The following is a 23,101-nucleotide window of genomic DNA, read 5'->3' on the forward strand; positions in this document are numbered from 1 at the left end:
AGACATTTCTCCCAAGTCACACAGGGATAAAGAAATGAAACAAACAATGAAATATCATACTATTAAAAATTCAGTTTTCAATGGATATTTTTAACAATTTTATTGAGGAGTAATTTACAGACCATAAAGTTTACACATTGTAAGCGTACAGTCCAATAGTTGATGTGTCTCATTGTGCACTCATCACCATATTCCAGTTTTAGAGCGTTTCCATTCCCCCAAAAACGTTCTGTTGTTCCTGTTAGTAGCCACTTCCCAGTCCCACCCCAGCCTTAGACAAACACTAACCTCCTTTCTGTCTCTTTTTCTGCCTTTCCTAGAAATGTCATGTAACTATGATCATACAGTATATGTTCTTTTGTGTCTGGCTTCTTTCATTGAGCATCATGCTTTTGAGGTTTATTCACGTTGTAACTTGTATTTTGCTCCTTTTCCTTGCTGAATAGTATTCTATTATATGAATATGCCATATTTTGTTCATGCATTGACCGGTTGATGAACATCTGAGTTGTTTCCACTTTGGGGCTATTATAAATAATGTTGCTTTGAACACCTGCACACATACCTTTTTGCTGACACCTGTTTTCATTTCTCTTAGATAAGTTAGAGTTGTTTTTTTTTTTTTTAAATATAGCCTTTCTTGGTGCACTGGGTGTTATACACAACTAATGAATCATCGAGCCTTACATCGGAAACCGGGGATGTACTGTATGGTGACTAACATAATATAATAAAAAAATCATTAAAAAAATAATAATAATAAAATAAAATAAATATAGCCTTTCTGTGTGTAGTGGTATCTTATTGTGGTTTTAGTTTACATTAGAATATTTAGCAGCACTGAAAAATATTACCATATAGTATTAAGAGAAACAAAGCAGGATTCAAAATTGTTTATATAGAATGACCTCCCACATATTCCACATATTTGAGCCCTACACATATGTGAAGACTAAAAAAAAGAATACATCAAAAATACATCTCCTATCCTTGACAAAGGGTAAGAGAGCATTTTTTCCCTTTACACTTAACTATGAAATTTCTGTATGAGTCAATATATAATAAAATACATTTCAGAAATTAAAATTCTGCTAAAACACTAAGAACTATGTGTTGCAAGTCATTAAGAGTCAGGATGTACCCTGTTAAACTCAAGTCTATCATCCCTTTATGAATTATCTATTCCGGGGGTTGGTTATAGTGAATTTGCAAAACCAGGTTGGCTGCTCTCTGCCTTAAAACACGCTCCTGAGACTCTATTCCAGAGGTCGGCAAACTACAGACCCCAGGCCCAGATCCAGCTCTCTGACTGTTTTTGTATAACCTACAAGCTAAGGAAGGTTTTTACATTTTTAAATGATTGAAAAAAAAATCAAAAGAAAAATAATATTTTGTGGCATGTGAAAGTTATATGAAATGTAAATTTCAATGTCTATAAATAAACTTTTATTGAAACATAGCCAGGCTCATTTGTCTATGGCTCCTTTTGCATTATTAGAACAAAGTGAGTAGTTGCTACAGACACAGCACGGCCTGCAAAATCTAAAATATTTACTATCTTGCCCTTTACAGGAAAAGTCTGTTGACATCTGCAGCGTGCTCAGAAAAGATAAGCTCATCTTCGTTCTTTATTATCCTAAAGAAAATTCATTAGGGAAAAAAACATTTGGATTAGCCACCCTTTGTATTAAATCATATTAGGGGCGCCTGGGTGGCACAGCGGTTAAGCGTCTGCCTTTAGCTCAGGGCGTGATCCCGGCGTTATGGGATCGAGCCCCACATCAGGCTCCTCCACTATGAGCCTGCTTCTTCCTCTCCCACTCCCCCTGCTTGTGTTCCCTCTCTCGCTAGCTGTCTCTATCTCTGTCAAATAAATAAATAAAATCTTAAATCATATTAATAGGTCTCCTCTAAAATTATAAGATTTGTAGCTAATAGAAGCAATATCAGAAATTTCAAAGCACTATTTTAGATTATAAGCCTATATTTCTCTGCCTGGCATCTAGTAGGTCCTCAATCCCTGTTAAATCAATCAACAGATAAACAAATGGATAAATGGATAATAGATGGGTGGCTGGGTGGCTGGACGGGTGGCTAGGTGAATGGATGGACAGGTAAATGGTAAAAGATCAACAGTTATTGAGGGCTAACTGTGGGGTGAGTGACATAGCAAGTCCCACTGTGGATTGGAAGGGACCAAGAAAAGATCTGTCCTCATGAATCTCTGAGTAAGACAATGGATATGAACTAGCAAAAGGAGAAATACAAATGACCAAAAACATATGAAATGACATTTAGCATCACCAGTAAATCAAAAGTATATAAACAACAATATTCACTTTTTTAACCCAGGACATAGTCAATTATTTAAAAAATGATAATACATAGTGTCAGTATAGATAAAGGAAAAAGCCTCTTTCTGTCAATAGAAAATGGAGAGGGGTATGCATTTTCCCAGTCTTTAGGGCAGGCAATGTGATTATATACATCAAAAGCCTTTGACCTTTTACCTGTAATTCCACTTCTAAGAATTATTGCCAAGAAAATAATCATGGATATGTGGAAAAGTTTACAGACAATCACAGCATTGTTTATACTAAAGAGAGATGGAGGGAGGGAGAGAGAGAGAGAGAAGGGGAAAAAAACCTAATGTTCAATAATAGGGATTAAGAAAATTGTGATATAGGGGTACCTGGATGGCTCAGTCGGTTAAGTGTCCGACTCTTCATTTCAGTTCAGGTCATGATCTCAGGGTCATGAGAACGAGCCCTGAGAAGGGCTCCCCCATGCTCACTGGGGACTTTGCTTGAGATTCTCTCTCTCCCTCTCCTTCCCCCCCTCCTTTCACTCGCACAAGCGCATGCTGTGTCTCTAAAAATAAATAAATCTTTAAAAAAAAAAAAAGGAAAATTATGATATAATCACAGAATACTAAATTGTGCGATGTTTAAAACAGTGATTGAGAGTTATGTGTTTTGATACAAAAAGCTATGCACAATAACACTGATAAGTGGAGGGGGAAAAAGCAAATCATAAAATCAACTTTGCCTGAAGATGAACCTATTTTTTTAGATGTATATTTACTGGGGCACCTGGGAGGCTCAACTGGTTAAGCGACTACCTTCAGCTCAGGTCATGATCCCAGGGTCTTAGGATCAGGCCCCAAGTTGGGCTACCAGCTCACCGGCCCCGGGGGGGGGGGGGGGGGGGGTTCTCCTCTGCTTCTCCCTCTCCTCCCCGCTCGTGCCTCTCTCACGCTCTCGCTCTTGCGCTCTCTCAAATAAATAAAATCTTTTAAAAAGTGTATATTTACTATTTACAAGAAAAAGTTTTGAAAGATACAAGCTTAAATGAAAATAATTACTTCCCAACCATTTTTCTCCTTATTTATCTGTTTTCTCACGTACTAAACAAACACATCACTGGTTTTATTTTTAAATATAATTAAAATACAATCGTAAAAGGACTCCAGGACACTCTGAAGTAGAATAAAGGAATAAAATCACTAATTAATATCAATTAATCAAATGCAAACAAACTGGGTTGTAAGCTCTAATAATTAACAATTCTAATGCAAACACACTAGGCTGCAAGCTCTTATAGGCAGAGACCTATACTCACTCCTTCAACAAGTATGTATTTAGCATCCACTCTGTGTCAGACACTATCCAAATACTACAGCGTGTTAGTGAACAAAATAGACAAATCCCTGCTCTCAAAGAGCTTCTATTCCAGTGCTTCTCATATCCCTGCCTCTGCCACTTCAACAAGCACCGTGCTGAATACACCTGAAAGTCCTCATTTAGAAATCAGTGTTGGTTAATTTCTTACCTAAAGGACTCATCAGAGCAAGCTTCCCAGTACATTGATTAAATGCCTTTACAGACACACACACAAAAGTGTGACCTAAATACAGCCTTTCACAAAACTGTCTAGTGTGCAAAGTGGGGTAGATCTCGAATGCCAAAATGAGAACACAGGTTCCTGGAGCAGCTCTGACTCAGTCCCCAGCCACCTGGGGAGGGGGAAGTTGTCAGATAATATTTCATGAACAGCGAGGCTGTTCAAGTTACTTGAAGCAGCTGGGGCTTTTCTTACGCTGCATTTTCCTTTGGCCAGAATACCCTCTCGGCTGAAGCTGTCTGTTCAGGATCACCCCACAGAGAAATGGGTCTCTCTGTGCTCCTCATAACTGCAGATGCTGCTGCTTTCTCAGGCCAGGGAAACCCATGGACACGTTATTCAGCTTACAGAATAACGGGCTCCCTGCTGGGGTTAGCCACTAAGAGACCTGTACTCCATTTCGGAAGACAGATATTTCTCCTTTTGGGCCAGACTCGTTCGGAACGTTTTGACTCAAAAGTAAGTACACATGGCTGCTTTCAGTTTCCCAAAAGTCCTGAATCACTAACACGTCAACTCCTTATTATTTTTTTTCCAAATGGAGCAGTGAAAAGTTTTGGCAGTTTCCAATGGATACAAATATATCAACCAAAACACAAATGTTAAAGGTCTTTGAAACGCAAACCACAAACGTCCTAGGATTGTCAGGTAGAGGTCCTCAGAAACTGAATAGGCAAGATGATGTACTCAACACCTGTATTCACATTGTAACACCAGCGATTCTCCCTGGGAGGGACCTGGGGACAAGGGACTTGCTTTATTGGAGCTCATCAATAGGGATAATGACATCCTGGTTCAATGTGAGCGTGATGCAATGCACCTTACTCTGATCGGGGCACAACGGGAGTACTTAATACATGGTACTTCCAGTGCTTCTCTCCTTGTCATAATCTTGAGCATAAAAAGGCCTATTTGGATGAAAAGTTAACACAAAGAAGTCCTCTTTCCCCTTCCTCTGCTACCGGGGGCTCCTTACAGTGCAGCCTATAATGGAGAGAGCATATTTCACTGCAATTCGGAGGAAGGGCTTGGCGTCACAGAGTTCAAGTCCCAGCTATTTCTTAGCTACATCACCTCCCACAGTTATTGAATCTCCTATCCCCTCTCTGTGTCCCCATCTGCACAACAGCAATAAAAACAATGCCTATCGAGATATAGATGACATTATACATTGAAAAAAATCTATCTTATAACAAAGGGTTATTATAAAGATTATATGAGAAAATGCTTATCAGGTCCTAATATTCTCACGACGGAACCTCTCCAAGCAGGTGACACATCCAGAACCTCATCTGACCTTTAGATTTTACTGTCAACCCCTGTTTATCCACATCCTCCTCAAGGCTATACAAGAACTAATTCCAGCTAAACCCAAAACTCCCATCATTCCTTAATCTGCACACAGCAAAAATGACTGCAAAGTAGGAAAGAATATAGAGAAGACAAAAATCACTCTCTCAAAGCGCTAGACAAGGTTTCATTTTTTTCTGGGGATGATTTTCCTCCCCCTGACCTCCCAACTAAAAACTACGAGCAAAAACAAAAGACAAAACCAAGAAAAGGCTTCAACAGTGCCATTACAGCCTCAATTTCCAAAGTCCGTCTTTCTGAACACTGGTTCTTTGTGCCGGGGGCAGTACACGGGGATAGATTTCATTAAATAACCAAACAGGTGTGTAGAAAATATGGCAGTTTGCAGGGGCCACAGAGGGCAGGGGGATCCATCAACCTCAGAAGGTGCCTCATAGAGATCATTAAAACATTAAAAGAGCATCAACTGTGTCACCCAGATGAGCGACTGCACCTCACCAACGTGGGCTCCAGCCAAATGAGACCCCACGTTTTCACATCTTACCAGTGATACTTTATCAAACAAGTTGGAATTTTTGGCTTAATAAATAAAACACCTTTGCCTTATTAAGAACAAGAAGAGTTTTGGGTTTCAACCATGCTTCTTGATGCCCGAATCTTATTCCCTGGTGATATTTGTAAGATCCTTTCAGAAGTGAGTCATTTCACGTATCCAAATCGTGCTCGGAGTTCCAGGCCTACGTCAGCTTCCCTATTTCCCACATACAGGGATATCTCTCATTGTCAACTACTGTGAACTGCCATGTGAGCAGCTTCACATACGTGACATAAGCTTAATCCTCACAAGGGTACTATGATGCAGGTGTTATTAACCCCGTTTTATGATGAAAACTTGAGGACCAAAGAGTCCAGACTGCACAGCTATGGAGTGACAGTACTGGGATTTGCACTTAACTTTAAGCCCCAGGTACTTTCTCTTTCTCCCCTCAACTCTTCCAACCAACAGTTATTTCTTCTCGTTGCTGCCTTCTGTAGCAGTTCCTCCCTGGGCCCCATCTCAGTCTTTAGTAGCATCTTCTTCATGGGTATATGCCTTGGCTCCTTAAGCAGATTAAATCTTCTGATGGAAGGAACGCTGTTTGTATCTTTTCTCTACCCTCCTGACAATAATTACTGTTGCAGGGAGGCCTGGAGCTTAAGAAACTTACGTGACTTGCTCAAGGTTACATCCAATCATCAACGAAGCAAATTCAAGCATAAACATGCCAAAAAGCATCAATTATCGTTCAAGCATGGTCACTTACAAAAGGCATATACACACCAATGTCTGCTCCTATATGAGTCAGTCCCCACAAATGCTATCCTCTTCCCCAGGAAGGAAAGCTGCCCTGTAGGTCTGAGGATGCCATAGATGAGTCCATCTTAACAAAATTAACCTTGCTCAAAGATAAGGATTTGGATTTTATTTAGTGTATGAAAGGAAGATGTAAGTCCATCCTAAGAAACTCCGAAGGCTACAAAAACTTTCTGGGACACTCTGGAGAGAAAACTTCTCCCCCTTTCCTGACGAAAGTCTGACAAGGATCCTCAGGAGAACTAAGTCTTGTCCCAGAGAATCTTTGGAAATTACTGAAAGCCTTCAATTTCTGGGGCCTTGGGAATTTTGCCTCATTAGTAACCTTCTGGGACCTCCCATCTAGAACTTGATTTTCTAAATAATATGACATTGAGGAAGAACAGAAATACAGGGATGAGTAATTTAAAATGCAGAGGAATCACACCCCAGTCTCCATGCACCACTTTCAAATCCCAGCAATGCAACTTACTAGCTAGAGAAACTCAGGAAGTTAAACTTCTCTAAGGCTCAGTTTGCTTCTCTACACGTTGACACTGTTGAAAGGATAAATGAGATCACTGTTAATAAAGCAGTTAGCATTGTGCTTGGCACCTAGAAGAGAATAATTGGTTAGAACAAACATACTCACTATCATCCACTTTTTAATATGTTTGACATTTTTCATGATTCAATGTGTGGAGGGAAAAAGTACATCTCTGTGTTCATTCTACCAACGAGCCAACACCGAAGGATATTTGCCAATGAAAGACAGGGCTAATGCGGTAAAAATAAAATAAAATAAATTAAATTAAATTAAATTTAAAATAAATATATATATATATATATATATATATATAAAATCCTCCAAACTTCATTTTCCAACTTCTCACCCATCACCCCAAAAACTCAAACCCTTTTTTCCCCTAGAACCCTACTAGGGTTTAGATAAGGCATATGGAAAGAGCAAGAACCTTTCAAAGAGACAGAACTGGGTTCTAACCCAGCTCACTCACTGGCTGCAGATAATTTAATCTTTGTATACCTCGGTAATCTCATCCTCAATACAGGAATAATAATTCACATCTCACAAGGGTATTGTGAAGATTAGAAGGAACATACATAAAGTGCCTCACCCATCCCACAGCTTCAATAAATGCCTGCTCTTTCACATTTCAATTATTGGGCTCTCTGGAGACACTCTGTGTTTCTCCCACAGACCCTGGAGGTAGGTGGCTCCCAAGAGCACTGTCGAGAGAGGGAGGGAGTCAGGAAGATGCAGAAGATCTCAGTGAGGACATTCCACAAACCAAGCTAGCCTCAGCCTCCAAACACTCCCAGAGTCTAGAGAGAAATAACCCAAACAAATGAAATCAAGACAAGAAAACAGAGTTCTGCCCTCCTTCTAACCCTTCTCCTGAGTGAGTCCCTGTGACTACACTTTGGTTTTGATTAGAAAGCTCGATTGTGCTTCCCTGCACCCTTGCAGCCCCCCAAGCCCCATCCTAAACAGAGATGGCCTCTTATGAAAGACAATCGTGCTTTAATCTCTATACCAGAGCTTGCTAATGATACTGTACTGGGTTTTGGTCGTTTGCCAAAGAGCAAACAGTGCCAACATTTGTAGACTTCCAACAGGAAATTAAATAACTGCCCTGCTGGAAATATGAACCAATTTACGGTGGTCAAACCTGAATCTTCCAAAACATTGGCATGGTTTATGTGTATCAAGCACTAGGGACATTTGAGGAAGACGACGGGGAGAAATTCAAGTTACAACTCAACAAAGTCTTCAAGAGAGACTTTGAAAATAGTCCTTTTTTGCCTCTGCCCTGGCCATAGCCAGAATCCTAGTGTATACAGACCATGGGGCGTTTACATCATGCTGCCCTGGGAAATATTAACTGCTGAAACCTCAGGCAGGGCAGCATTACAGCCACAAATTCAAAAGCACAAGCAGTCAGGAAATGCAAAACTCCAGTTTCCTCCCAGAAGACGCGTTCCACACTCTACCCACTACATTATGAAACACACATTTAGAAGTCGTTCTATTACATTAAAGCTTTCCTCTTACAGAGAAGGGTAATGCTTTGAAAATGTTGTCTTTAGGGATTTCTCATTATTAAGCTCCATGAGGTCATGAACCATGTCCATCTTTTTCTCCCCACTGTATCTCTCGGACCCAGCCCAGTGCCTGGCACGCCACAAAAAGGGGCTCCTCCTCCTCTCCTTGTAACGCTCCTTTGCTTCACAACTTGTGGGAGTGCAGGGCATCAGGCAGCCCCTTCCAGGGCGACAGCTGAACAAAACACTAGCCTGCAGGCAAGGAAGCAGCAAGGAAAATGCTGGCCATGGACTGAGCATCTCCGATGTACCGAGCAGAATGCAATGTGTTTTTCTTACTATACCACATTCAATCCTTGAACAAGCCCATAAGGGAGGTAAGTGTATCCTCATCTTGCAAATGAGGACAGGGATCCTCAGGGAGGCGGCCCAGTTTGATGAACAGAAGCAGCACCCCAGCCCTGTGAGGCGTGCATCATTAGCCCCGTAGCACAGGCAAAGAAAGTGAGGTGAAAGAAACCCATGTTGGTGAAAATCCATTAAATCACTCTCCTTGGATCACATGGCCTAAACCCAACTGAAGACTCATTTTCTTTCATGAGGCTGGTCACACATGTCTCTGATGATGGAACTGGTTTAAATGGTTACATGAGACAATGCGTGTAGGGACCTTCTAGAGACAGTCATTGGGTGTAAATGCAAATGTTCAGTTGTTAACACAGTTAATACAGCTCTGTTTGTGGCCAACAGGCAAGAGTGAGTACCACTGGGGGTTCAACACAATCCTGGATCCATAATCACTCTGCTTGGGTTCCAGTCACAAAGGACATGGCATCCCAGCCTAGCCAGATGACCACAACCCCTGGAGGGGTCCAGTATAGGGAGTGGACAGGCGGGGTGGCTCTTAATCAGAAGGATACAACAGAAATCACCCAGAAAGCTTCTACCAAATGGGCAAGATCCCCCTCCCTCTGGACTGCCTGTGTCTGTAGGTCCACAGCAGGATCCGAGCATGTATAATTCAGAGGCTTTCCAGGTGATTCTGCCATTGCCCCTGATTCAGACCCACTGGGATGGAGTCTCTCAAACTCACCCGCACAGTCAGACAAGCTCCCACGGATCCATCATCACTGCAGGGGAAAGTAGCTGAAATCACCTTTCTGGCTGATAAAATAAGTTCATAAAAGGAACTATGCTTTGAAAGTTAAAAGCATTTCACCACTGAACAGGGTATTATTATTATTAGTTTCATCTTCATACACAAAGTAGTATATTATTAGACTGACACATTCTCCTGGTTTCCTTTCATGAACACTCAAGAAAACAACAACAAAAAGCCAGCCTTTTTTCCACAGCAAGTCTACGTAGAAGGATTAGGCATTTTTCCTTCATGCAAAATTACAGGCCACCACCCAAGAAACAAAAAGACAACCAGACATCAAAAACGACAGAATTACTTATCCAAAAATGTATAATATTTGAAGATTTAATGCTCTCAGATTAGCGTAATTACTGGTATTCCCCTGGCTCTGCTTTTCTTCATTTCCAAAAAGTTCTCATCACTCAAAGACTCTGAACCGGTGTCAGTGACAGAAAGGGGCAAGGCTGGTAGTCTCCGGGAGAGTGACGAGAGGGACTGGGGCTGCTGAGGGTCAGGTGGTCTCGGGCTGGCCAAACGACCAACTGGGAATGATAGCACGTTTGTAAAAATCAGCAGAGGCAAGTGATAACATTCCAGTACCCGGTGCTTTTTTTTTTTCCAAACACATTTGCCATGGGCAGCAACGAATCAAGTGAGAAGAAGAAAGCTGGTGGAGAGGGGAATCGGGCAGAGTAGATCCAAAGTTCTAGCTGAGGGGAACAGAGACATGCCAATAAAATGAAGAAATATTAAGAGGCCGTGAAAAGGCCCCAGTCACTGCCCAGACCCTTTAAGCAGCCTGAATAGCTGCACTGGCATTTTAAAGGAGTTGCCCCAAATCATATACAAATGCAAAAAAAAAAAAAAAAAAATCAAGAAAAAGAATAGGTGAAAAAGCTGGGGAACTGGTTTGTAAGGGGTCAGCCCCGGCTGAGATTTTGGTGTGTGACTTTGCCTGCATTTCCTGTTTGCAAAAGGGCTCAGAAGGTACCAGTGTCTGTCCACAGCTCCAGGCCAACTTCTTCCACGGAATTCAAGGCAGGTGAGCATTTCTGACCCTGGGCCGACTCAAGCTGCCCCTGAGCAGCTGCCGGACTCCCAAAGGCTAAAATGCTCAGGGGAATATTCAGCAATCCAAAACAGCATGCAAATGAATAGGTCATAAGCAAAGCCCAAAAGGGGTAAACAAGTAATTGGCCACAGAAGAGCCTGATGAGGAAAAAATCCTGAATCAGGGCCACATATGCTATGAAAGTTTCACTTAAAAAGTTAAGAATATGCATTAAACTTGCCCACAAACTGGCAACTTAGTGGGGGGGGAAAAGGCAAGCTCAATGACCTTCCGTGAAGGTCATTTTATTTTCCAGGATAAAAGAAACAAATGTGCTTTCTATCTAAAGCAACAAATACATTTTTTCTTTGCTTTCATTGGACTTTTCGCCCTCAACAGAATTGTGTGTTTAAATCATGCCCCTGATCAGAGAGAAATCCATTTGATCTTCACATTAGATTCTTTCTTTAAGATGTTATTTCTTTCTTTGAGAGAGAGAGAGAGAGTGCAAGCAGGGGAGGCGGAGATGGAAAGAGGGAGAGAATATCCAGCAGACTCCTCACTGAACACAGAGCCTGACATCAGGCTCGATCTCATGACGCTGAGATCATGACCTGAGCCGAAACCAAGATTCGGACGCTTAACCAACTGAGCCACCCAGGTGCTCCTGCACACTACTTTCTGACAATTCATTCACTTCGGTCCATAAAAGCTATGCGGGCCACAGACCATCTCTCACTTTAATGCCACGAACATTTATTAAGCATCTACTTAGTGCCAAGCCCTATGGTGGATGAACTTAATAAGGGGTACAAAGACGTGGCAAGGCACAGGTGCTTCCAGTCACCAGGTAAGTACACACACACACACACACACTCAAGTACACTGGAAGGCAGTATGTATGAAGTATTAGAAGGCATTTATTCGTCCGTCCATCCATCCATCCATCCATCATCCATCCAGTCACTCAACCAACATTTCTTCAATGTCTGCTATGTGCTAGGCACATGACTCTGAGTGAGGTCATTTCAACTGGAGCAGAAGATTTCTGGAACAAAGCAACATTTAATAACATTACCATTATACACAGCATTGCTAAACAAATGACAATTTTCCAACTTCCTGAAACTTACCAAGATTTGTGTTTTTAAGGGAAAAACATGGTCTCTAATTTAGCTTTTTCCACAAAACATAACTGAGCTGAATTTTAGAGTTTTCTAAAGTGTCCTTTTAATGATGAGTAACCTCATGGTTCTCTAAATTATTTAAATGGTTAAAAATTTTGAAAATCAATCTTTATCTTTTTCATTTTACTATTCCATATCTTGAGACCCCCAAGACCAGTACTTGCTTCTCATAGTTAAAAAGGAGGTGGAAAGCACTTAACAGCACTTGGAGACAGCAGGGCATGGTGGAAAGGCTCTGGAAACGGACACACTGGACTGGGATTCCCAGCTCAATCCCTTACCAGCTGTGTGACCTTGGCAGGAGACTCAGCCTCTCTGGGTTCCATTCCTTCATCTATAAATTGGGGTCAATAATTCTTCTCTCACAGTGGTCATGAGGATTAAATGAGGTAATAAAAATAAGTCCTTAATAGAGTGCTCAACACATATAAAGCTTAATAGATGGTAGTTATATTTTTAATAGCATTTAAACACTTGAAGTTGTATTATGGGAAATAATCCTCATAAGTACTGCTTATTTCATAAGTACTACTGTTCTTATTTTATTTAAAGGGAAACTGGGACCTCAAGTGTGTCACAAAAAGTTGGTTGTCAACGTATGTACTTATCCAATAAATTCAGGGGTTTTGTCCATCCATTCATTTAACCAGAAGTTTTTGAGCACTTGCCATGTCCCCAGCCCTCTTAGAGCTTATGATCCAGAATAGGAACCAGCAAATGCATCTATAAAGGGCCAGATAATAAATATTTTAACCTTTGCAGTTCCTATAGCTTCTGTTGCAGCTACTCAAGCCTGGTGTCGTAGCACAGAAGCCCCCATAGACAACGTGTAAATGGATGTGTGTGGGTGTGTTCCAATAAAACTTTATTTAAAAAAACAAGCCACAGGCCAGATTTGGCCTGGAGACCCTAGTTTGTCAGCTCCTAATCTAAGTGTACAGTTTTATTTCCCAAAAGCCTTCTTTATTTATTGGAAATGATTCCAACCTGGACCTGAGGAGGCAGAACCAAAGGTAAGACAGCTCTTCTCATAACTACCTGAGCCACCCAGAACTTCTAGGTCGTATGTCACTCCATGAATACAGAGGGAGAAACCAAAACGGGCCATGAAGCCAGGCAGAAACTTAGCTTGTAAAGTCATAAAAAAAACCCTGAATCTCCACTATCCTCACCTCACAAATGAAGAGACTGGGGCCCAGAGAAAAGCAGTGCCATTTTGTGTCCCTAGTCACCAGGTACCTAGCAGAGCAAGAGTTAGAACCAAGCCTCCAGTCTCAAATACCAGGGTCCTTCCTGCTGTACTTCACTGCCCCTTTCCAGAAAGAAGAAAGATGGAAGGAGGGGTTCCCCTGAAAAGTCTACCAAAAGCAGCTTGCCCACAGAGGCCTGCAGGATTTTGGCAAAAAGGCCACAAGACTCCCTTGACCAAATGGTATTTTGTGACAACTGACTCTGAGGAGACAGTAAATCTTGATTTAAGGAGTAACCTAGGGGCGCTTGGGTGGCTCAGTCGGTTAAGTGACTGCCTTTGGCTCAGGTTGTGATCCCAGGGTCCTGGGATTAAGTCCCACTTCAGGCTTCCTGCTCCCTGCTCAGTCTTCTCCCTCTCCCTCTGTCCCTCCCCCTCCGCCCCATTGTGCTCATGCTCTCTAACAAATAAAATAAATCTTTAAAAAGAAAAAAAAAAAAAGAGTAACCTAAACACCTGGACCAATTTCTCACAATTAATTGCCTGACAGTTTTAGGAGCATTGATCATTCACTTCTGTCCATTCAGGGGTTCTCCAGCCACAAGCAACTCAGCTCCTGGCCACTCCTAATCTGGGCTTTTCAGGCATTGCCCTACAGGAAGGGATGCTCATTTCTTTCCGTGCCCAGGTCTCTTTAAAGAAAAAGGTGCTCAGAGCACACAATTACCGGATGAGCATGAATTTACCTTCTTGCCACTCTCCCCCCTCTATATTCACCCAAGTTACAGCAAATTATACATTAACCTCAATCCCACAATTTTGTGTAGTTGGTTGGTTCTGTAGCCTCTCAGCACTTCCTATGTCCTTTAGGGTCAGTTTTCAGACACAATTCAGGTTTCTAGCACCCCACTGGAACCAAGAAGACACCAGACAAGACATATGAGTCCCTGGGGTCCACCCTCAAAAGCTCTGGCTTTTTTGACAAACGTATTTCTCTGTCACTTAGTCATTTGCCTACAGAAAGACTATTTACTTGCCAAAAGATTACAATCAGATTCCCGAGGCTAAAATACCAAGCCATTTGTAGTCCAGCATTATTTCCCCAAATACCCTCCATGGGCCAACCAAAGCCCTTGCTCTGGCTAACTGAACTCCCAGCCATGCTCCGAAGGGCAGCACCTGTTTCACACGTCTGTGCCTTGGCACCCACAGATCCCTTCACCTGGTCTGCCTTTTTCTCCTCTTCTTCCTGGCAATCACCTTCAAGACCCTTCAACATCCAGCTCAAACTCCATCTTCCCTGTGAAGCCTTCTCTGATGTCTTCCAGACAATCAATCGATCCTTCTTCTTCAAAACTGCAACACTTTATACCACTTAACACACTACATTACGTGATTTAGATTATATGTATGTGTCCCCACCTACCTCTCTGAGTTCTTTAAAGGCTGGAACTGTGTCTTTTCATCTCCAGAACTCAGCACTGGATCTGGGCACATGGTTAAGTAAAGAAGTAAAGTGTGCCTTCTACTTCTATGCGATTTCCTAATGCATATAAAAGTTTCAGGGCCAGAAAACTGGGAAGGCATCAACAAAAAGGAGAAAAGAGAATGTTTTAGCATGTTCCCAAAATATCTCTTGACTCCTCTGGCCACTTCCCAAGAAGCAACATTCTTCTCCCAAATCAACCAAAAAGGTTTTGTGACCAAATCCACTGACCTGCTGATAATTTCCCAACATACCTATAAAATGAACATATGCACTAAATTCTCCAAATGGGTTTCTCTTTTCTTAATTGAATACATTTTTCCTGAATACATTTTGTATGCTTCTCCTCCCCCTACACAAACACCTGGCCTTTAAACTCCACTGAACCTGGGCAAGTTGCCTGCATCCAGCCTGTTCGTTGCATTGGAATCCAAGGGTTGGTGAGTTAAAAAACCACTGATGAGTTTTCTTTGTTTTCTGAAATTTTTCCTGGTAAGATGAGTTAACCAGAATTGAACTCTGTGTACCTCCTTTGTCAGCATCTCAGAGCACCTTCTCTGAACTTCTCATATGCCTTCAAGAAAAGCCAAAATCTAAAAAGTTAAATGTCCACTGTATTCTTCGCTTTGGAAAAGTATAGCAGATGATTCGTTTATCAAGATATTCTTACACAGATATTTTCAGGCTTCCATATCCAGCTAAACTGACGTATACTCAGAAGCAACTTTCTGTAGTCAAAAGGAGAAAAACTGATTTGATGGAACTTGGCTCTTCCATGGCTCCCCTGCTCAGGGGTCATCCTGGAAGTGGTTTTCTGAAGCACCTGCCCTAGACATGGAGGAGGATGGTGCCTCAATTCTAGACTTCTTTGAAACTCATTCCCCACATGCATATAGGACACAAAAGATGTTAATCCAAACACGATCTGGAAGCGGACCGGGTATCTGAGTGTTGAGAGAGATTTCAACTCCAGGCACCTCCTGCTATTCTTTCTGGAAGACTTTCCCAATACTTATTATCGACACTCTATATGACATTCATCCACTGTACAGTACTCACAAGTTTGCCTCTCCATCTCCCTCTTAATGGCAGAGAGAGAGCTTATTTCTGGATCCCCAGTGTCCCTGGTACACAGAAGAGCTTATTAAGTATCTGCTGAATGCTTCTGACTCTCCTTGATACTCCTATCCTTTCCAGCTCACCTGCAGACCCTAGGACGGCCATACCTTACCTGGGACTAGCTATGGCCCCAAAGAAGTATTTAAGACACTGAATGTAGCAGGTGGCCTCAGCATCAATATCCCTTTGTAGTCAGTTCCAGGTGGCCATGAATCAAGTTGTATGACAAGATGACTACATCTAGCCCCAGGGTCCCTACTGATAATTATCTATATTCTTTTGAAGACATTTTATCTTTCCAGAATCTGCTTCATCTGGGATAAGAACTGTATCTCTTCTTGGCAATACTCAAATTAGGTGGCTTACAGTCTCTTTTTAATTAAAAAAAATGTAAAGCCCTGTAATGCTAAAGAATATAAGTCAAAGCTAATCTTGTAACCTATAGGTACTATAGATTGACTCACCAATTCCTCCCCTTTCCTGCCCTCTTTTCTGCCTTCTTCAACTGTGGAAACTAGAAAATGAAATTCAAATTCACGGCCTCATCTGCAGCTAGCGAAACATATTGGACATGGTCCCGGCCAGTGAAATGTAGACGAAAGTCACTTGAGAGACTATTTTTCCCAATATAAATGTGTGCGCTGTCTGCTGCAAAACTGTAAGACAATAAGGTAAGGCAAATATTCATTCATTCATTCATTCATTCATTCAATAGACATTTACTAAAGAGGGAATTACTGGATTAATCAGAATACAAAGTATTCATTACTGAATTAATCAGAATACAAACTAGACTGCTGTAACAAGAAACCCAAAGTACAAAATAAGCTAAAACAAGACAAAAGTTTATTTCTCTCTCACATATACATTCTCTTCCAGATAAAAAGTACAGCTATCCAGTCCAGGGCTACGATGACAGCTCAGGGGTAGTGAGGACCCAGGACCCTTCCATCTCATTGCTCTATTTTGGAAGTGTTACCTTTATTCATGGATTAGAAGTTGGCCCACATGCACTCCAGTCCGAGACGAAGAAAAAAGAGAAAGAGATGGCCCACTCCTTCCCTTCTAAGAGCAGAACTCAGAAGTTAAATATATTTTCTCTGTTCATATCCCTTTAGCCAGAACCTGGTCACATGACCATATTCAGCTGCAAGAAAGGCTGGGAAATGTGCCCGGTGAAAGCTCCTATTACTATAGAAGGAGGAAGAGGAGGAGAAGGACAGCAAACATTGGGAAGAAAAAGTAGCCACACTTCTAGATGTTAGGCATTATGCTGGGTATTAAGGATAGAGATGAATAAACCCTAGTCCCTCCTCTCAAGGAACTCAGAGTTATTAGTACAAACTGAACAGTGTGCAAGCACCTTTGTATCACCAGAGACCAGCTCAGAGCCCTGCATTCTCTTGATGCTGAGCAAATGTTTTCTGACACCAATCAGTAGGAACAGTAAATACTCCCCCCAGGACCAATATGTGCCTACTACTGAACTGGGACTTAGGAAACAACTGTGGATATGGCACCATTCCTGCCCTCGGAATGCCCAGTCTAGTCAAGGAGACAAGAGGGGACACATGCATGGAAAGATGACACAATGAGGAACTGTGAATCCCAGTGCCAAGTGAGGGAAAGCTCTCGAAGCCTGAGACAGCCACAGATGGCTCTGGATGGGGAAGAATGACATCGGTGGACTCATGCCTGCAGGTCAGATCTTGGATGAGAGGCTGGGATAGGTAAAGGCAGGGTCACTAGAGGACCGACGCTAGCACCAGCTCAGCATGAGACAGACCTGCTAGGTAAGCCCAGCTGGGTGGAGGAAGATACTGCCCTCTTCTTTCATTAGGCAGAAACTGCCCTAGACAATTCCAGCACACAGCTGCTGCTCCCCCGACCCCCCAGACAGACAGGCATTGAATCCTATATTCCAAACAGAAGCCCCCCCAAAACCCCCAGCTTGCCCATCATTAATGATTTCATGGTCCCAGTTAAAACAGCATTTCCCTAAAGCAATTTTCCCAGAAGTGGCAGAAGGGGAGAGATTAGCTACAGTTGCCATGGAGAGTCTCAGAAGACCATCTGTCCTGGATGGTTTAGACTTTCACCTCCCTCAAGGTTAGTTCTTAAGGTCAGATGCTTTCCAAAAGTCACTCCCAGCTGTAAAATTCTGAGAATCTAAATTGGAACTCTGAGATCTGAAACTTCCTAGGATAAAAGTGAGGAACACCTTGATCAAATGAAGAAGAAATCATTCATGCAAAGGACCCAGTACAGTGCTTAACAAATAACAGTCCCTCAGTAAAGACTTGTTGTTGTCATATTTAGATTATTTATGTTATTATTAGTTTGTTGTTTCTGTATCTAGATCCATACCCCACCTCAACCCAGAGAGAATTCCAAGTGGCTTATGACACAGTGAACAATGTAATAAGTATTTTTTAAGTCCGAGCCAGTGGGTCCATCAACAAGACAAGGAAAGAAAACAGGGAAAAACAAAGTTCAAAGATATGAAGGTCACAATGTCTGAAAATGGAAGCTAACCCAAGTTATAAATTTCCCCTGAGCTTCCTGGAAGCCAAAGCAAAAAAAGAAAAACTATCTACAAAATTTATACCATCTGAAAAACACAAACAAGCTAATAACAAAACCCCAAGAACTCAGTTCAAAACTTTGCTGAGCCATATAAAAGTTCCAGGGAATTTAACCCAGGTATGTAAAAATTAAGAGAAAGTCGGGAGGTGGGGGGGGCGGCGGGCAGGAAACAGGGAAGTCCATGGAGAATAAACTGAGGAATTACTGGACTCAACAAAGTCAAACAGCTTTCTTGGTTGCAGGGCTTTGCAGAACCATTAGCACATTCATTCTAAATCTCCAAAGGGCAGTACGATGTGCCTTATTTAGATAGCCAATGAGCACGTGTTTTAATGGAGTGTCTCACACTTTGGGAAATGCCTCTGTGGGTGAACAGACAATCACTACTCTAATTTTATTATTATCATGATAAGACAAGTCAGACTACTTACCAAGTGAGCACTTTTGCTTTTCTTTAAAGAACAAGAACAGTTCTGCATTTTCCCATCTTTCTTCTCTTAATTAGGCTTGGTAGTTTCATTCTAGGTAATGCATTACCAGCAATTGTCAAAAACTGCATTGGAGGGCATCTGACACTTTGCAGTGGACTTAACCCCTTCCTCATTCTGTTATCTACTCATATCAGGAGGTAGGAAGAATCTGTATTCTCATCTCCATCTTACAAGGATGAAAAGAAAGAATTCCATGGAAACTGAGCTTCAAGGTCACACTGAGTCAGTGATTGAGCTGGTCCTGGAGCACAGGCTTCCCAAGTCTGGGCTTCAACGGTGGCAAAGTCTGTCCTCTCCCTCCTGGGTCCTTCCCCTCCCAGATCAGATGCTACTTTCATCTTATTGTGTGTCTGCAGGTGGGTGGCAATGCTGCTGACTCCTTTCTGGCTCAGTTTGGGCCCTTCTCTTTCATCCATTAATTAAATCATGCACTTTTCTTATAGGGGAGCAGAATCTTCAAAAGAGGAAAAAGAACCCTCCCTTTCAGAACATTCAGGGATTAAAGTTCATCTGGCTATGGAATGCTCACCAGGGACTAACCGCATAACTGAGAGGCAAGTGCTGAAAGGCAGTGACACATTAATATGGAAACGTGCAGAGCGAGTTCAGGCTGCCAAAGCACCATGTCTCCAGCATTGCCAAGGTGGGGTCAAACAGCAGAATGGCACCGCGGGGACATTCAGGTGTAGAGACTGGTCAGGGTGCCTTGGGATGAGCACTCTACTGCAGTGACCTCGAGACAACCAGAACAAGAGGGCCCTTGGGAGTCATCAGTACAGGGGTGCCTCCTTATGTGGGGAGAGTGTGCAGCCAGGCCATCACCATTGCCCCCTGCACTGACATGAGTCCAGCACCAAGTGCACAGAAAAGACAGTCCTGAACAAAGGTCTATGCACTTCATCTTTATTTATTCAGCTTCACTAGGAGTTCTGGGCAAGAGGCTTTCCAGATAATAAAACAACTGTTCAAACACCAAACTTTTTTTTAAATTTGAAATAATCATAGATTCAGAGGAAGTTGCAAAAATAGTACAGAGTAAAATCTAAGGCCCCTGGATGAACCGAAGTCAGTTTCCTGATTTTTCTGTTTTATGATAGTGATGTAAAAGGTCATTGCTGGGGAAATCAGGAAACTGACTTTGGTTCACCCAGGGGCCTTAGATTTTACCCGTTTTACCCACACTCATTCATGTGGTGTATCTATGGTCCTTGCAGTTTTATCACATGTGGATTCACATAACCACCACCACCATCACGATACAAAATTGTTCCATCACCACATGGTCCCTCGTGCTACCATTTTATAGTCATAGCCATCCCCCCACCAGGGACCCCTGACCCAGTCCCTAACACCTGGTAACTGTCAATCTGTTCTCTATCCCTACAATTTTATTTTGAAAATGTTATAGAAATGTCTTTTTTGAGATTTGTTTTTGTTCATTCTGCATAATTCCCTTGAGATCCTTCCAAGCTGATGCATGTAGCAATCACTCATTGCTTCTACTGTTGAGCAATATTCCACAGTATGGACATACCACAGCTTGTTTAACCATTCGCCCATTAAAGGACATCTGGATCATTTCCAATTTTGTATGGACATAAGTTTTTATATCACTGGAACGAATGTACAGGAGTACAACTGCTGGGTCACACGTCAACCCCTTTTATTCAAAAAACAATTCGATGGAGTTTTCTAAAAATATACATTTCACATAGAACTCTGTCCTATTAATTACAGTACAATGTAAATCATTTAATCTCATTTTTAATTATTTGGGGCCATTATTTCGAGCCATTTAAATCTACAAAACTATCTGTCTCTCATTAAATTGCCCCAACGTATTAGAGATTTTGATCTCAGCGTGCTCCCATTCCTGCATTTGTTACAATTATTATCCTCAAAGTTTCGAGACATGCTTCTCATGTATAATGGCTATTGAGCACCTGAAATGTGGCAAGTCCAGCTGAGCTGTGCTATAAATATAAAATACACACGTGACTTTGAAGACTTAGTTTAAAAAGAAGAATGTGAAATATCTCGTTAATAATTTTTATATGGATATATGTTGAAATGATATTTTAGACATATTAAAATATACTGTAAAACAATTTCATATGTTCCCTTTTACTTTTTTTTTTTTTTAAGATTTTATTTATTTATTTGACAGAGAGACAGCCAGCAGCAGGGGAGTGGGAGAGGAAGAAGCAGGCTCCCAGCAGAGGAGCCCGATGTGGGATTAGATCCCGGAACGCCGGGATCACGCCCTGAGCCGAAGGCAGACGCTTAACGACTGCGCTACCCAGGCACCCCTCCCTTTTACTTTTTAATGTGGCTACCAGAAAATTCAAAATTACGTGTATGGCTCACATTATCATTTTATTGGGCCATACTGGTCCAGAGGGGTTTTGTCTATTTATTTGCTTTTATCTATCCAGATAACAATCACAGTTATCTAACGCTGAGATACACAGTATGTTACTATTACTGATACGCTCTATAGCATTAACATAATGCTGTAAGAAAAATGGTAATTATCTAAAGACAGAACGCCATCCCTGCTTTCAAAACTGTATGAAAAGAGGCAATATAGAGACAAAAGATCTGGTTTATGACTCTGAAAAATCAGAATTTTATTCCCAACCCAACCTCAAGGAAAATTATTTACTCATGGTCACACATTTCAACTTCTGTGACCCTCCATTTTCTCACCTCTAAGTTCTTGCCTTGCCTATTTCCCAAAAGTGTGGTGAAAAATTAAACAGCATACTCCTTTTGAGAGTGCCTCAATAACCGTAAAGTAGCATGCTCCAAAATAGAACAAAGTAGAAATTTTTAGGCGACCTCCACACCACTGGCTCACTGGGTGAGTGGTGCCGCCGGGGTCCCCTCTGTAACGCACCTGCCTGCTGCCTATGGATGCTCCCGACAAGCCTTGCTCTTCTGCTCCCATCTCATCCTCACCAACTCTCGGGTTTGATTCTCACAAGAATCGGCAGAGTTTGGTCCCAACGCTCATTACGCAGGTTTGTTTGGGGGTTTTTGTAATTAGGACTTCCACTGTACAAGATGTGAATTGATGCCACGAGTATGAAAAGAGGGTTGTTACTCTTACGAAAACTAAGTCAAATTATTTGGAAAGGTGAGATAAAATAAGGCCCCCTGCCACCCCATCCACCCCCCAGATCGCCACTATGAGATAAGGATAAAAACTTGGGAAGGGAGTGAATATCTAAAAGAATTCTCCATTTGGATTGCTTTACATGTGCCTTTAAATTTCTCATCCACTTTAGAGAAACCCAAACAGGACGGGACGTCAGAGAAGATGTATTAGAAGCAAAGTGCGAATGTGAAGGATAAGGATCACCAATTTCAGACTCGGGCTCAAAGGAAAAGCCTTGGCCCTAAACCATGAGATTAAATGAATGGACATCTAGGCATTGAAAGTTAAATAAGAAGTCTGACTTTCTTTCTTCATTATCCCTTCCACTCCCCCTACTTGTGCACTCTCTCTGTGTGTCCAATGGATAAGTAAAATCTTAAAAAAAAATAAAGCTTCTGCTTAATTATTATCAACAGAATGAAGGGAGGGGGGAAGAACCTCAAAATGAAAATGTGAGGGCACCTGGGTGGCTCAGTCGGCTAAGCGTCTGCCTTCGGGTCAGATCATGATCTCAGGGTCCTGGGATTGAGCCCCACATGGGGCTCCTTGCTCAGCAGGGAGTCTGCTTGTCCTTCGCCCTCTGCCCCACACTCCCCACTTGTGCACTCACACTCTTTCTCTCAAATAAATAAATAAAAATAAAATCTTTAAAAAAAAAAAAGAAAGAAAATGTAAGTGACTCAGTCATAATTTAAAAATAGATGAGAGCCATAAATAGGAGCACATAACACCTATGTCCATGTTAAGATCAGAAAATACAAAAACAGGTAAAAAGGGGGACACTTCAGGAACGAGTGACTCTTTAAGGCCACTTATTAATTCACACAAAAGACATAAAGTAAATGCAAAATTACTCTTCAGGAATGATAGCACAGCAATTCTCCCATCATAAGAAACAGGTGAACTATCTGCACTAGGGCTCAGATAAAATACTAATAATAACATCAGCAACAAGTAAAAAGTATTTATTAAGTTCCTACTACAGGCTAAGAGCATTACATTATTTCATTTAATGCACACACAAAAAACCAGCAAAACACTCAATCATTTCATAGATGGAAAACTCTTAAAACTAAAAAG

At 41.7% G+C, this 23,101-nt stretch overlaps 1 protein-coding gene across 2 annotated transcripts in view; it reads right to left on the reverse strand.

Moving 5' to 3' along the window:
* Nucleotides 1–23,101, reverse strand: part of ROR1 (receptor tyrosine kinase like orphan receptor 1) — a 389,042-nt gene that overhangs the window by 340,166 nt on the left and 25,775 nt on the right. The gene's annotated exons all lie outside the window — the stretch shown is intronic.

The sequence above is a fragment of the Ursus arctos genome, unplaced genomic scaffold (genome assembly GCF_023065955.2).
Source record: "Ursus arctos isolate Adak ecotype North America unplaced genomic scaffold, UrsArc2.0 scaffold_12, whole genome shotgun sequence".
NCBI lineage: Eukaryota > Metazoa > Chordata > Mammalia > Carnivora > Ursidae > Ursus > Ursus arctos.